We start from the raw sequence: 13,874 nt of genomic DNA, 5'->3' as shown, positions 1-13,874 counted from the left end.
GAAGAGAAGAGAAGAGAAGAGGTGGAGTTGTTAAAGATAAGAAAGAGAGGTGGAACTGAGAAGCTATGGAGAAAGGTAATAATGTATAGGGGTCAGGGGGTCAGAAATCTACGGGAACGAACCGAGAATAGTTTTTGAACCAATCGCGCCTGGGACTAAATTCCCCCCAATTAGTCTGTTATATCGAGGGTTTACTGTATTTAACAAGGCTTTCATAAGAGTTGTGTGCATTTTAAGGGGTAGTTTGATGGCCCTGGTGGTAGTGTGACCCTTTTTCTGTGGCCTGAACCCAAGAAACACACATTTAACAGGGCTTTCATAGGAGTTGTGGGCATTTTAAGGGGTAGTTTGATGGCCCTGGTGGTGGTGTGACCCTTCTTCTGTACCCTGAACCCAAGAGACATATATTTAACAGGGCTTTCATGGGAGTTTTGGGCATTTCTAGAGGTAGTTTAATCCTTCTGCTGTACCTAACCTACCTGAGCCTGAACACTCATGACAACCTGACTGATCTACTTTCCGGCCCTTTGGAAATAGCTGACATGCAAGAAGGAAGCATTTAACAATACCGACCCTTGTGAGTAAAGGTAAGGTCAGCTGCATGGTGGGTCCGACAGCACCACCAGCGGCAGACCCTTGTGATGGCGTGGGTGCCCTGACATTGAGGTTTCAACTACAATGCTCGACAGACTTGATGCTGCTGCTGGTGGAGTCTTGATCATCTCTCTTGAGGTCTTATGAGGTGCCTTCCCCTGCCTTCCTGGACCTGTCAACCCATATAGAAATGATTAGGAGGAGGAAGAAAAGGAGGAGGAGGATAGAAGGAAGAAATGAAGAGGTGAATAGGAAGATGAGGAGGAAGAGATGTGAAGATAAAAGGGGAAAAAAGAGAAAATGGAAGTAAAAGAGGAGGAGGAGGAGGAGGAGGAGAAAGAAGTGGAGGAGGAGGAGGAAGAGGAAGAAAAAGAGGAGGAGGAGGAGGAGGGAGAAAACATTGAAAATCATATAGGAGGAGGAGGGGGAAGAGGAGAAGGAAGATGAGAAAGAAAAAGAACATTGCAACACACACACACACACACACACAGACTATATACATACAACATACCACTAAATATATGCCTTGTTCCTCGCCATCCTAAGCCCCTTCTGCTGCACCATCTGTTGAGGCTGCAGGTGGTAACATTGGGCAGCCAGGTGGAGTGAAGCACAGTTGGTCCATCGCCTCAAAACCTGAAAAACAAAGGGACAGTTAGGGACAGTTAAAAGGTAAGAGGAGGAGGAGGAGATGAAGGAGAAGGAAGAATAGAAGATAGACAGAGAAGCCCAAAGAGCGAATATTCTACCCTGCAAATCCCTATACTTTTTCTGCTGGATCCTTCATAGCTTTTTTTCAGATACTAGCCTTATGTAGATAGATGTTAATTTAGATGTTAGTTTCCAAATTGAAACGCACAGTAAACAAGTGATAGGTAAATGAACCACAGGTAACCTTGTGCAAAATGACTTCATAATGTGGGCAAAATGACTCCACAGTGTGAGTGAAATGACTCCATGGTGTGGCAAAATGGCATGTGGGCAAAATGACCAGATACTAAACTCATTAGAAATCACTAAAACAATGCAAGTCATCATCATCATTTTGTTTAACGTCTGTTTTCATTCTTCCTGAACAGTTAGACGCTTTATGGCTCTCCTCCATTCTACTCTGTCTTCTGCCCGATGCTCATCCAATCCCACCAATGCCAAGTCTTCCTGTGTACACCTTCTCCACATTTTCCAAGGTCTACCAGCTGATCTCCTTCCTTCCACCTCCAGTCTCTCCAAAACTCCCAGTACTGCATCCTCCCCTGGTCTCTTTACATGTCCAAGCCATCAGTCTTTCCCTTCTGAGCACTGTTTCCAGGTCCTCTACTCCATGTCTTTTAGTTGCCACCTGATCCTTGCCATATACCTCAGCATTCTGCGATCACTTGCTCTCAATACGTCCATCAATTTTCTAGTTAGTTTCTGCTCCATACAACATCACTGATCTAATACACGCTTGGTACACCCCTGCTCTGCTCTTTAGAGGAATGCTACGATTCACAAACAAACTAGCCACCTTCCTCCACGCTAGCCACGCTGACGCCACTCTCGCTCTCACTGTCCTCTCCACTCCGCCTCACAGTTCAGAACATCTCCCAAATAACAGAAATGTTCTACCCCATCCAGCTTTCCTCCATTTACCTGTAGTTCATCCCTCTCAGTTTCTTGTCCTTGCTGTCTCCTTACATAAGCTGGGCATGTAAGATTCTGCACTCCTCTTACATTTCTGAGGCCTGAGCATCTATGGTGGCACCACTGCCTGCAACATGGGCACAAGACTGAATTTACACCTACTCCCTTCCCACACCATCCACATGGATATTTTCCTAATTTAACCTTTTCTCTTGCTTCTTTTCCAAACACCATATACGTTGTTTTTGCCATATTAATTTTCAAACCTCTCTCCTCCATTCCTTATTTCCATTTATTAAACTTTTCTTTCACTTCTTCTGCTGTCTCTGCATTAACTACCAAGTCATCTGCATACAGCAGCTCCCATGGTGCCTCTCCTCTTGCTTCCTTTGTTGCCTCCTCCATTACTGTTATAAACAACAGCAGGCAAAGGGCAGATCCCTGGTCAACCCCCACTCCAATTTCTAACTCATCTGATGTTCCCACCACTGTTTTCATTCTCGATTTTGTAATCTAATAGTATATCTTGCTACAGCTGTTGATCTCCCAGGGCAAAAGCCAAACTGACATTTATCAATTCTGTTGCAAATTTATTGTTTGCAACACACACTGGTAAGGCCAGAATCACACAACCCGACTCACCTGTGACATAACCAGATCCTTCCTCCCAAAATGTACCCCAAATACCCCTTTCCAATGCCCCCAAGGTACGAGATACTGGCAATACTTATGGTTGGAGGGTTTTCAGAATAGGTTGATCTGAAGTGTGTCTGCCTGTAGTAGTAGTAGTGTATTGTATAGCAGCCGGCCATGTTGCTCACACGCTTGTACTGCAGCAGACTGTTCAAGCATTGAGGTCTTGCCACGTTGGCGTCTAAGAGATGACAGACGCGCGTGGTGGGCCAGAGCCGTTTTCTCTTACGGGACATTCTAGAACATTCTTTCCTGGTTTGAGGAGAATTTGAACAGCAACTGCTAATTTCGGATGCTCCGCTTTGCTCCCGGATTACCTTCACCTCCTGGACAACCCTTAATTCCTAACACACTCCCCACAGAAGGTTGCAATTTTAAAATTGCAATGAACAATTTGAGGAATATGAATCATTTAAAGAATTGTTCAAAATCTGAGATCTAGATTAGGACTCCAGTACCCTCTCGAGTTTCGCGCTCACTACGTTCTGAAGGTTTAGCGCTAAACTCAAGGATCACGAAACTCGAGGTATTGAAAACACTGAAAAAGCGTTTATCTGTTCCGTCCTGTTGATTTTATTTTATTTTATTTTTTTACATGTGGGCTATGGGGCCGGTAGGCTATCCATCTGGGCCTGATGGTCGGCCCTGAGCCTGTCATGGCCCAGGCAACTGTTTATTGTGGTGCCATTATAATTGGATCATGCTGCCCCCCAAAGCTCACTTTTTTTCCTCCTTTACTCCCTTGTTATCTCAAAATACGTACCTTGGAAAAAGGAAGAAAACAGGAAGAGAGAATGGGTCGTTTTAAAGTCCTGCGTGACACCAGCTTACGGATAACCGTGAACTCGCTCCCGGTTGGGCGCAGGCGTGCCGTAGCCCCAACCTGGACAAAACAGCCTGTGACATCGCCTTAAGGCAGTGAAGCCGCTGATAGGGTGGGCATCGGCGATGACGTCATTGGACTCCCACCGAATCATAAGCGTGTTTTCAGAACTGTCGTAAGGCAGCCGCCTTCAACTGAGGCTTCAAAATGACCTGTTTTCTCTTCCCATTCTCCCCCCCCCCCCTCTCTCTCTCTCTCTCTCTCTCTCTCTCTCTCTCTCTCTCTCTCTCTCTCTCTCTCTCTCTCTCTCTCTCTCTTGCCATAGCCACAATGTTTGGAGGAAAACGTCCAGTGTGATACTTCCTTTAAAGGTAGCGTGCATGACGCCGATGGTAAGTAGACATGACCCGTACATGTCAAAGCAGCCTTGGAGTGATAATCTGTAAAGTCGGGATGGTAGAATTTAGGACTAACCTTGAAACTCGAGAGGGTACTGTAATTAAGTTTTGCTAATGATACCTGGCTCACTTTTATTGTAGTGTAAAGTACCTTCTCCCAAGTCATTTTATCGAGTTGTATTTAAATTAATCCTCACCTTTTATTTTAACCCCCTGGGTTCCACACATTTTCTGCAAAAACCTTCCCCTGGTGACAAGCAAATTTGGATTCTTTGTTTTTTGTGGAAAAGTGTTCATAATGATTAGACAACACATAATTGATACATTTTATTACTCCTTAAAATTTCCATGATTTCTAGGCGACGGAAGTTTCCAATATTTGGAATGTTACATCCTGTAGACTTACTCGTCCCAGGGAGCTCGTCTATCAAAGTTCGGCATTTTGGCCTGAGAGGCAGCAGAGGGTTCAAAAACCCTCCTTGCTTGGGCATAATGTGAGTGGCAAGGCGTCGGCACCTCACTTTCTTCACCACTCGAGCTACCACAATCACTATATATAATCTTTATCAAGGTCACTATCAGACTCAAAGTCATTCAAATCACTATCCGTGAAGTCACTTGGGGCTTCATCAAGAAACCTGAGCAAAGTTGGATGTTACAAAATATACTTTGCTTGGCGAGACATCCTCCCAGCACGGCGATCAGGTCAGGAAAGGGACCCATACCCTCAGGCTCCCTAGAGGCTTGGTGGGGGGGGGGTGAAGATCACTGACTAGGAGGGGTCAAAGGGTGAAAAGTGTCCTGACAAAGTATGAAAAAGCTTCTCCAGTCAAAATAAGGCCACGAATTTTCTAAATTGCATATAGATAAACAGCGCTGGCACACAGCATGCGCCTAACCGCTGCCGTAAATACACGGCGCTGGCACCCTGGGGGTTTAAGGAAAGTGAGGCATTTTATTTAGCTAATCCTCACCTTTTATTTTAAAGGAAGGTGTAGCATTTTAATCTTAGATCCTCACTCTGATGGTAATAGGTCAAGAGTGTAGCATTTATAAAGTTCTCACTCTGACTTTAGTTTGTCAAAAGTGTAGCATGTAAACTTAACCTAGACATCCTCACTCTGAATATAGTATATAGAGAGTGTAGCATTTTAAAGTAAAGAAGACTTATTTAAGAGGAGAAAAAGGACAGAAGCAGCTCGGGGTTGAGGACGCTGCCTGCCTCTTCCAGACAGACCAGCCCCTACCCTTTAGTTGGAGTTAGTAACATTCAAGTATTCATGAGGAGAGCAACTTTATAAATCATCAAGATTTTCCCTAAGCATCCGTTGGAATTTTTCTGTAGCCTTCCTTTTAGGCCTTACAGATTGATCAGATTCCTGTTTACTATTACTGTTGGCCTCTGCACCCCTGTTTTCTGTGCCCCTTATAGGGTGAGTCACTGAAAGTTCTAACAGGTAAAGATTGCAAATAGAATGGTATTGAATAGACCCATTACCTTGCTTAAGTTTGAGTCTTTATTTTGCCATCATAACCAGCAATTAATTATAAAACCTTGCCCATCATCCAAAAGGGTCTAGGTTTGTTAAGGGCCTTAATTAATACTGTCTCCTACTTTAATTCTATTTTCCCATCCACTCTGATATAAATTTCTACTGTGCTCTCTGAGGCTTAGCAAATAGCTCTCATACCACACCTTAAAATTTTCTATTATTTCTTCCTGTATTTCTAAGGTCTTTTCTAGTGAAGGTTGGCTTTGATCGTCAGTCCAGACATCACTAGCATCTTCTCTAAGTATTAGCGAGGAATTGCTATGTAATTTTAAGAAGGAATTAGGTGTAATGAACTCTAAACTATCAGAGCTAGATCTATAAATCAAAGGCCTTGAATTTATTGCAACTTGAATATTGTTAATAGTTCAAAATATGTCGACTTGGATCATTTTATTGCCTTGTAAGGGCTGCTTTTCATTACTCTGATTAGTCTTTCCCAGGCAGAACCAACCCAATCTGAGTATAATGGAATTATAATATGTTTAATATTACATTTCTCTAGCTCGGATTGAAACTCCTCGGACCGTAGAGAGTTTTCTAGTAAAGTACCACCTTTCAATAATGACTTGGCATTGTCACTATATAAGTACAGGTAGCTCTCGAAATAACGTGGGGTCCAAAATCCAAATAAATGTTTAATTTACACGTTTTTTCACTTATATGCAATATTTTATGGAGTGGCCACCAGATGTCTCACGCAACTGGATTCATGGTTTCACAGGCCACACAGCTGAGCTCAGTTCTTCCGTCGCCACTTGAACAACAATACATACAGTACCCCTGCCACGCTGCTCAACAACAACACCTCGCTGCTGCCCACGAGGGAAGGGCATCAGAGGAGGAACCGACAGGAGAGGAGTCAGAGTGATACAGTGGGCAGTAAAGGTACAAACCTACCCTCTTGTTTGATTTACATTGTTTTTGATTTACGCGACCTCTTCAAGGACACAATACTCGCGTAAATCGAGAGTTACCTGTACTGTGGTATGGAGTACCTATTTCAAAATATTTGGAAAGCCAAAACAAAGTTCTTAGAGGACATATCAGGGAGAAGTTCAATGGACTGCTCTTATGTTGAGACAAGTAAATACCAATATAAACATTTTTACTGTCTTGTCACTGTTTTCCTCTTTAACCCAAAAGTGCCCTGTGTAGTCTACACCTACGTGCATAAAGGGCTTTACCAGGTCCATGTGGTGCTTAGGCATATTAGTAAATTTAGGATACTTAAAGGCTAATGCATTATACTTTTGTACATATTTATTGTGATTACTCAACTCAGACTTAACTGCTGGCCTACCTTTAGGGATCCAATATCCTTGTTCCCTTAGGTAATTTAGAGTAGTGCCTATGCCCAAATGATGTACTTTCAAGTGGCAGTAGTCTATTAATAATGATGTAAACCTATGCTCTTTAGGGAGCATTATAGAGTTATGCACATCAAAATTGAAGTAAAATTAATTTGCTACCTGCCTCTAGGTCTCAGTATCCCCTTCTCATCGAGGAATAAGTTTAGATTCATTACTAAGGAGGAACTTTAGCATTACTGCCGACACTCATTCAAAAAGGCAATTTCCATGACAAAACATTTTGCTTGGCAGCAATTTTTATCCAGTAATTCATTGGCTTTCCTTTAGAATCATAACCCTTTAATTTACTTAGGAACTTACACAAGTATCCGTACTTCTCAATAATTGACCATAGTAATCAGAATACATTTATTTAAATTAAGTACATGTATTTCTTTATTATTTTGGGAAGTAAAGGCAGTACTTATCTGATGTTTTGTTAGGAATTAAGGGTTGTTCAAATGAATTAGGTATTTAAGGAAAGTGTGGCAAGTTTGCAATCCTAAAGGCGTCATCTGATATCTGCCTTCTTGAAGCGACCCCCATTCTTGAGACAGTTTTTTCACACCTCCTCCGTGATCCACCAGAGCTCTTTTTTTTGTCCATATGATCAGATGAACCATCACTATTTCTCATTTTGTCACTCATGAAGGACAACACATTAATTTAGTCACAAAGTTACGAGATCTACAGTTCATTGAAGTACTATTTCAGTAGCTACTTGGCATCATTGCATCTGACGGAGTTCTTTAAACGTCCTTTTCTCTACAAAATATTGACAAATGGCATAGTTTCACTTTCTTGTTTCTAACAATGACAATGATACTTTCATACCGGGAAGTTCTTACTTATCCTACAGAAGCAGTTCTGAAACTTATTCATGAGCGACCCTATTTGGTACATTTAAACCCTTTGCGACCCATAGTAAAGTAAAGAAAAGAAAATGTACAGTGGTATATAAACTTTATTTTGAAAAGAAATTAAGCGAGTTCTTCTTTTTTCTCATCTTAACTAAACTAATGGGATCCATGGTGCTGATTCTCATTCACCAACGTGTCAAATCATGGGATCAGTGTGCTAAGGCTGCATCTCATGTTGTGCTCGGGGTTAAGCTTGTTTCTCGACTTGATTTTAATATGAGTCAGAGTCGAAAAAACATGGTAGGTTGTAACAAATGGGAGCAACACTTTTACCGCCTCACCTCCTACAATAGGCTTCTCTTTCTTTACCTAAATCCAAAACTCAGAAAGATACTTCCTTGAAAAGGTCCTTCAATCAACAACTTTTCATTTTGAACCTCAATAAGTTGCTCTGGTAGTCCTGGAACATCTGGCAGATCTTTGACATTCACATTGAAAGGATTTCTCACCCATGATTGGGTTCGAATGTGCTCTTCTGGGATTCGCCTGACAAACTCTGCCATCAGTTCAGTCAAGTGTGGTACAATAAAACTTTTGGCATTGTCGTGAGATGTTGCCTCCTCCCATGTTTCTAGAAATTCTGCCACAGCTGGAGCTACAAATTTCCTATGTTGCCTAGCCACAGTTTTAGTTTGTATTGGAAAGAAGACATATTTTCTGCAACTCCAACAATCGTCTGGTTACGGCCTTGCATACTGATATTTAGACCGTTGAGTGCACCAAAAATGTCAGTGAGATACCCCACTTGTAGGAGCCATATCTTTTTCAACAGTTTGTTCACTAAACCACATTTCTTTTCAGTCAGGAAAATTTCCAACCCATCCCGAAGATCAACTAGTCATCGTAGTACTTTTCCTCTTGAGAAAAAGTTGGAAAGTTTTGTTTAGTCGGCGCAACATCTGTGGTCATATGCCGGAGAGAGACAGAAGGGGAAGGAATTATAGGAGAAGGGAACAGATCCCAGGAGATGGGACACAACCCCCGATTAACCCGTTGAGCCCCGCCAAAGTTGTATGATGCGGTAACACCCAGACCCGGCCAAATTTTTCGAATATTTTTTTTCTCGAAATCTGGAAACCAAAATTATAACACCCAAAGTACATAAAATCACTCACAATAGCCATTTAGTACTCAATAGGGGGTTATGCTCTGTAGTCATCCAGCTGGTGGCGGGAGGGAGATGTGGCTGCGGGTGTCCCAGCATCACACATCAGGCAGTGGTTTAGGCGTATAATACATGAGTGTTGTGTTAGGATGTTCCTGAATAGAGCATCAGTTGTTTTAGCAACATAAATTCAACATTATGTGAAACTTTGGGCAAGGCTCTGCGGCGTGTTGGTTGTCTGAGTGCAGGTGGCGATGGCCTTCTTGCCGTATCATCCACCTGCGCTATTTTTATTTTGTATCTAACTCCCATTGCGTGATTAAAAAGGTATAGATAAGCTGACATAGTAGGCTAGTATATCTTCCCTTGGCATGGTAGCGTGGGCAGTCAGTCATATTTACGCACCCAGCACAAAGGCTGAACGGCGGTGCACAATTATTTCCTACTGTGAGTGACAAGTGAGGACTGGTAGGTAAGTTGCCAAATAGTGTAAACTTGCCCGTATCTCGACTCATAATGTGTGTGAATGTTGCAAGCCTAAGACAATTATGTATGGAGAAAAATTGAGAACTTCCGATGGCTGAGAGCCATCAGCGGGCTGAGTTACACAAATACCATACGCTCAGATCCGTCAGCAGGCTGGGCAGGTTAATACTGGTACCCATTCACTGCTGGGTGGACAGGGCGTGAGGGTATTAGAAAAAGTCAGCCTAAATTTTTCCACTCCGCCCGAGAATCAAACCCAGGCTCTCTCAGTTGTGAGGCAGTGTGCTTTCTCTTAAGAACCACCTGATGTTTGAGTGGAAGAGCAGATGCTTGTGTTCAGAATCGAAATCTGCACATAATTGCTCAAACAACCAAGTATTCAATGCACTAGCTTCAATGTAGTTAATTTGAACTGCTTCGTTCATTACTTTGTTCACTCCAGGTGACAGGTGTCGACCAACCAGATTTTCACGATGTATGTAGTAGGCAATGAAAAACATTCACCATGGGATTAACTTGCTTCACACGTGCTGTGAAGCCTTTTCGCACTCCAAGCATCACTGGTGCGCCATCAGAACAAATGCTGAAGCATTCTGTCCACGAAAGTTCTTCCTCTTTCAAGAAATGGTTAACCATTTGAAAACATCTCCTGTAGCGGTTGTTGGCAATGCATGACAAAAGAGAAACCTTTCTATATCTGCTGGCCCTTCATACCTAACATAAACCAACGGTTGGGCATTAACACTTATGTCTGTTGAGTCATCTAGCTGCAAGCTAAGTCTTCCTTTGGCCTTGATGTGATCTATCACTTGCTGTTTGATATCAAGTGAAGGTCCATGATCCTCCAGTGTACCATGTCATTTGACAGTGATCCGATAATTTCCAGTTTTCTTTCCAAGTCTTCTCCACATAGTTTTTACCATGTCAATGGCTGCAGGTTTGACGAGATCTTCTCCAACAGTGTGGGATGCTTTCTTCTTTGAAATTCTCCATACAACCTTGTATTATGCCAACGTGGCTTGCTTCAAAGCTACTACTGCTGCATTTTCAGGAGCATCGAACCTTTGTCTTTTCAGAGTAGCTTCCTTCCTTTAAAAAAAAAACTCCTGTCCACCACTAGTAGGGGGCAAGGGGAAGGGAGGATGTGGGGAGAGGATGAGCAAGCATTACACAAGTAATTTCTGACTGGAGTGCCAAGAAATTAATAAAAAAAAAAAAATCTAATACTGTATATATTTATAACATTTGATCCAAAAAAAAAAAGAAAACATTGATTAATGGTTGTTTGTCAAACAAAAAAAAGTAGACACCTAGGCTGAGGCAGAAAAACACAAATCTATGTGGAAATACACGAGTGGCATCACTGGTGAGGGTGTGAGACAGGTGCTTGCCATTGTAAAAATTACAACTGCTATTTCAGTTAAGTAAATGAAATACCGTACATTGAAAGCATAAGATTTTTTCTATGTCCCTGCGACCCATCAAAATTTATCTCGCGACCCAACTTTGCGACCCAGCTTTGGGTCGCGACCAACAGTTTGAGAACCGCTGTCCTACAGTGATGCTTTAAAATGGTCTGCGGTTCAACAGTAACACAACAGTAACATAATGAACTCTATGTCCACCCTCACCTGGCAGGGTTATCCATAGGAAGCTCAGGAAATGGTCATAACCATAGGCCTATGGAGGTGCGGCCAGCAAGACAGTGGCCATACCCAGCCCCGCCACGGCTTGCACGGGACCCCTGATTCTTGCCAAGAATTGGGAGGAATTCTTGAAAATCTGACACACCAGAACAGATGATGGCTCTAGTCTCAGTCCGCGTTGTAAACTCGCAGAAATAGCATGCATGCACACGTGTATGATTGCATTTGTGCTTTGATGTGCGACCTTTGTGTTTTCAGCACTACAGTATGCATTCTTTGTGCTTGAACAATATCCCCCAGAAAGATGGTTAAAAAGGATGGTGCTGCAAAGAAGAAAGCAGGAACAGCAGATACTGTGCTCGAAACAGGAATGGGGTTGCGAGCCTCGGCAGCTTTATGCCATCCTGGACATCACCGACTCCCGTTCACCCTTAATCTCAGACGATACGTCGGGTAAGCTTCACGTTGGTGTTTGAACGTAGTTCCGGTGCCTCAAGAATAGGGAAACTGCGGCTCCTAAACCCCAGTGCGAGGCCTACATACGCCTAAATGCGTAGTTAAGGTGTGAGAGTCTCCGTAACAACCATAACATATAGATTTATGTTTTATATGATTCATCATTGCTATTTGTTAGTAAAATTACTTTAATTCTGTATAATATAACATGTAAAATGATTTTTATATATATTGTTTTGAGATATTGGATGCATTAATGGGACTTACATTAATTTCAATGGGGAAATTCGTTTTGGTTTACGAATGTTTTTGTGTGCGGGCAAAAATCCGGAACAAATTAAACTCATAAATCGAGGTTTGACTGTATGCTCTAACGTGTTAAAGTATGATTTTTGAGGATCAATTACTAGGTTGATCATTGTCTTAGTTTGAGGGCTTAGTATCTCTTCATTGCTCTTTTTCAAGGATTTTATTAAAGATTTACTCTGGTTGTTATTCAAAAAGTTAAATACTGTTCCCATAGGGGCAACTTTGTTATTTAAGACTAGACAGGAACCACCTAGTACTTCCTTCCAAGTTACTGAAGACATGTACTGGAAAATATCAATTCCCAACAGCACATCCACTGTTATTGTTTCATGGTTTCCTTTTTCAAAGGTCTCATCCAAAAGGCCAATGTTGTTAAGTTTGAAATTATGAATGACTTCATTCATTCCTGGGACTTCAAAGGTTATATTTAAATTTATATCTACTAACAAAGGGACAAAAACTAACCCTTTATCTAGTTTTATCACTGTGGACATTTGCTTGAATTCATTTGTCTCTTGGCCTAGGTAAGTGCCTACTTCACATTCCAAGGCATGTAATCCATTGACATCCTGACATAGATCTCTAGCAGCTGTTTCAGAAATGTAAGACCTTTGGCTTCCTGTGTCTATTAAACATCTTAATTTCCTACATATCTTACCACTTTCTTTTAAATTCAATGTCATAGTAGGAAGTAATTTAGATGAATCAAGGCTCCTCTGAGCAAGACACAAACTTATACTGGTCTTTGGTTTGGGGTCTGAATTATTTAGCGAAGGATGCAAAGGAGTTGTGTTCTCTCCTTTTGCACAGCTGACATGCAAACTTCAACTTATTTTGTTTGCCGTAACAAACAGATTCATTATGTCCTGAACCGGTGCACATTATACATAAGGACAAGTCTCTGAGTCTTTCTACTTTATCTTCATAGCTGTTGAACTTAGAGAATTTACCCAGAAAATGTTCTGTTGTATCACACAACTTACAAGTTGATATTTTAGCCTTATTGAAGGATTTAAAATTTTGCATTGTGCTCTTACTTTCTTTATCATCTTTATTTTTACTAGATGTACTTACTGATGATGTATATTTACTTGGAGGCTTATTGATAGGTTTGTCAAAGGTCCTCTTCTTAACCGGTGCAGTATTAATTAAGGTCTTTAGTGCTTCATTATAGTTAGAAAAGATGTCAGTTATGGTGCGATAATTATCAGACAACCTATGTACTAACTCTCTTTTTAAAGCCACTGGTAGCTTGTTAAAACTACATGACTGATTAAGGAATGTCCAGCTGTTCCTTCTTCAAGAAGGTCAACATCATGAGCCTTTAACTCATGTAGGTAAGACCTCATTTCATTCATATATACTTTAACCGATACATAATCAGAGTCAAATTCCCCAGAAGGTGCTGCCTTTAAAAATGTTTTTGTAAGTTTCATCTATGATGTATTTCACATCAAGAAACTCTTGCTAAGCATTTGAATGGCCAAATGGTAGTTAGCATCAGAGATAGTCAAGTGTTTGACTACTGAATGAGCATAATCCTTTATATACCCATACAGGTAGGATTGTTTAGCAGAGTCCATTAATTTTTTTTCTTTTTCTGGAACCAATAACATTATTAAATTGGATTAGAAAAGTTTTAACCTGGTAGCAGCGGAGATCATGTTTCTTAATGGTCCCTTTAAGCGAGAAAAATGAAAAAAATCATCACTCACACTAACCATTTCATAATATATATCAAAGCATTTGTGATCAGTTTATGCATCATCTATTTTGGGGGGGTTATATTGTAGTGCGGCGACTATGCCTGATGAACGAGCCTCCCATAACCCACTTAGCCAGTGGGGTGCCTCTTTGGCCGACTCGGTAAAGGAGTGGCTCTCCCGTCACGCTGGTCACGGGTTCAATCCCAGGCAGCC

General features: G+C 41.6%; 1 long non-coding RNA gene across 2 annotated transcripts in view; it reads right to left on the bottom strand.

The window, feature by feature from the left end:
- LOC126996646 (uncharacterized) overlaps positions 1–13,874 on the bottom strand; it is a 30,306-nt gene that overhangs the window by 692 nt on the left and 15,740 nt on the right. For both annotated transcript variants that reach the window (XR_007751321.1, XR_007751322.1), the window contains exons 3-4: positions 1,106–1,230; positions 1–766 (exon numbers count right to left, since the gene is read on the bottom strand). The exon at positions 1–766 is cut by the window's left edge and continues 692 nt beyond it. This is a non-coding gene — a long non-coding RNA (uncharacterized LOC126996646). The remainder of the gene's footprint in view (positions 767–1,105; positions 1,231–13,874) is intronic.

Source organism: Eriocheir sinensis, chromosome 10, assembly GCF_024679095.1.
Source record: "Eriocheir sinensis breed Jianghai 21 chromosome 10, ASM2467909v1, whole genome shotgun sequence".
Lineage (NCBI taxonomy): Eukaryota > Metazoa > Arthropoda > Malacostraca > Decapoda > Varunidae > Eriocheir > Eriocheir sinensis.
This window is presented reverse-complemented; position numbering and strand designations above follow the sequence as displayed.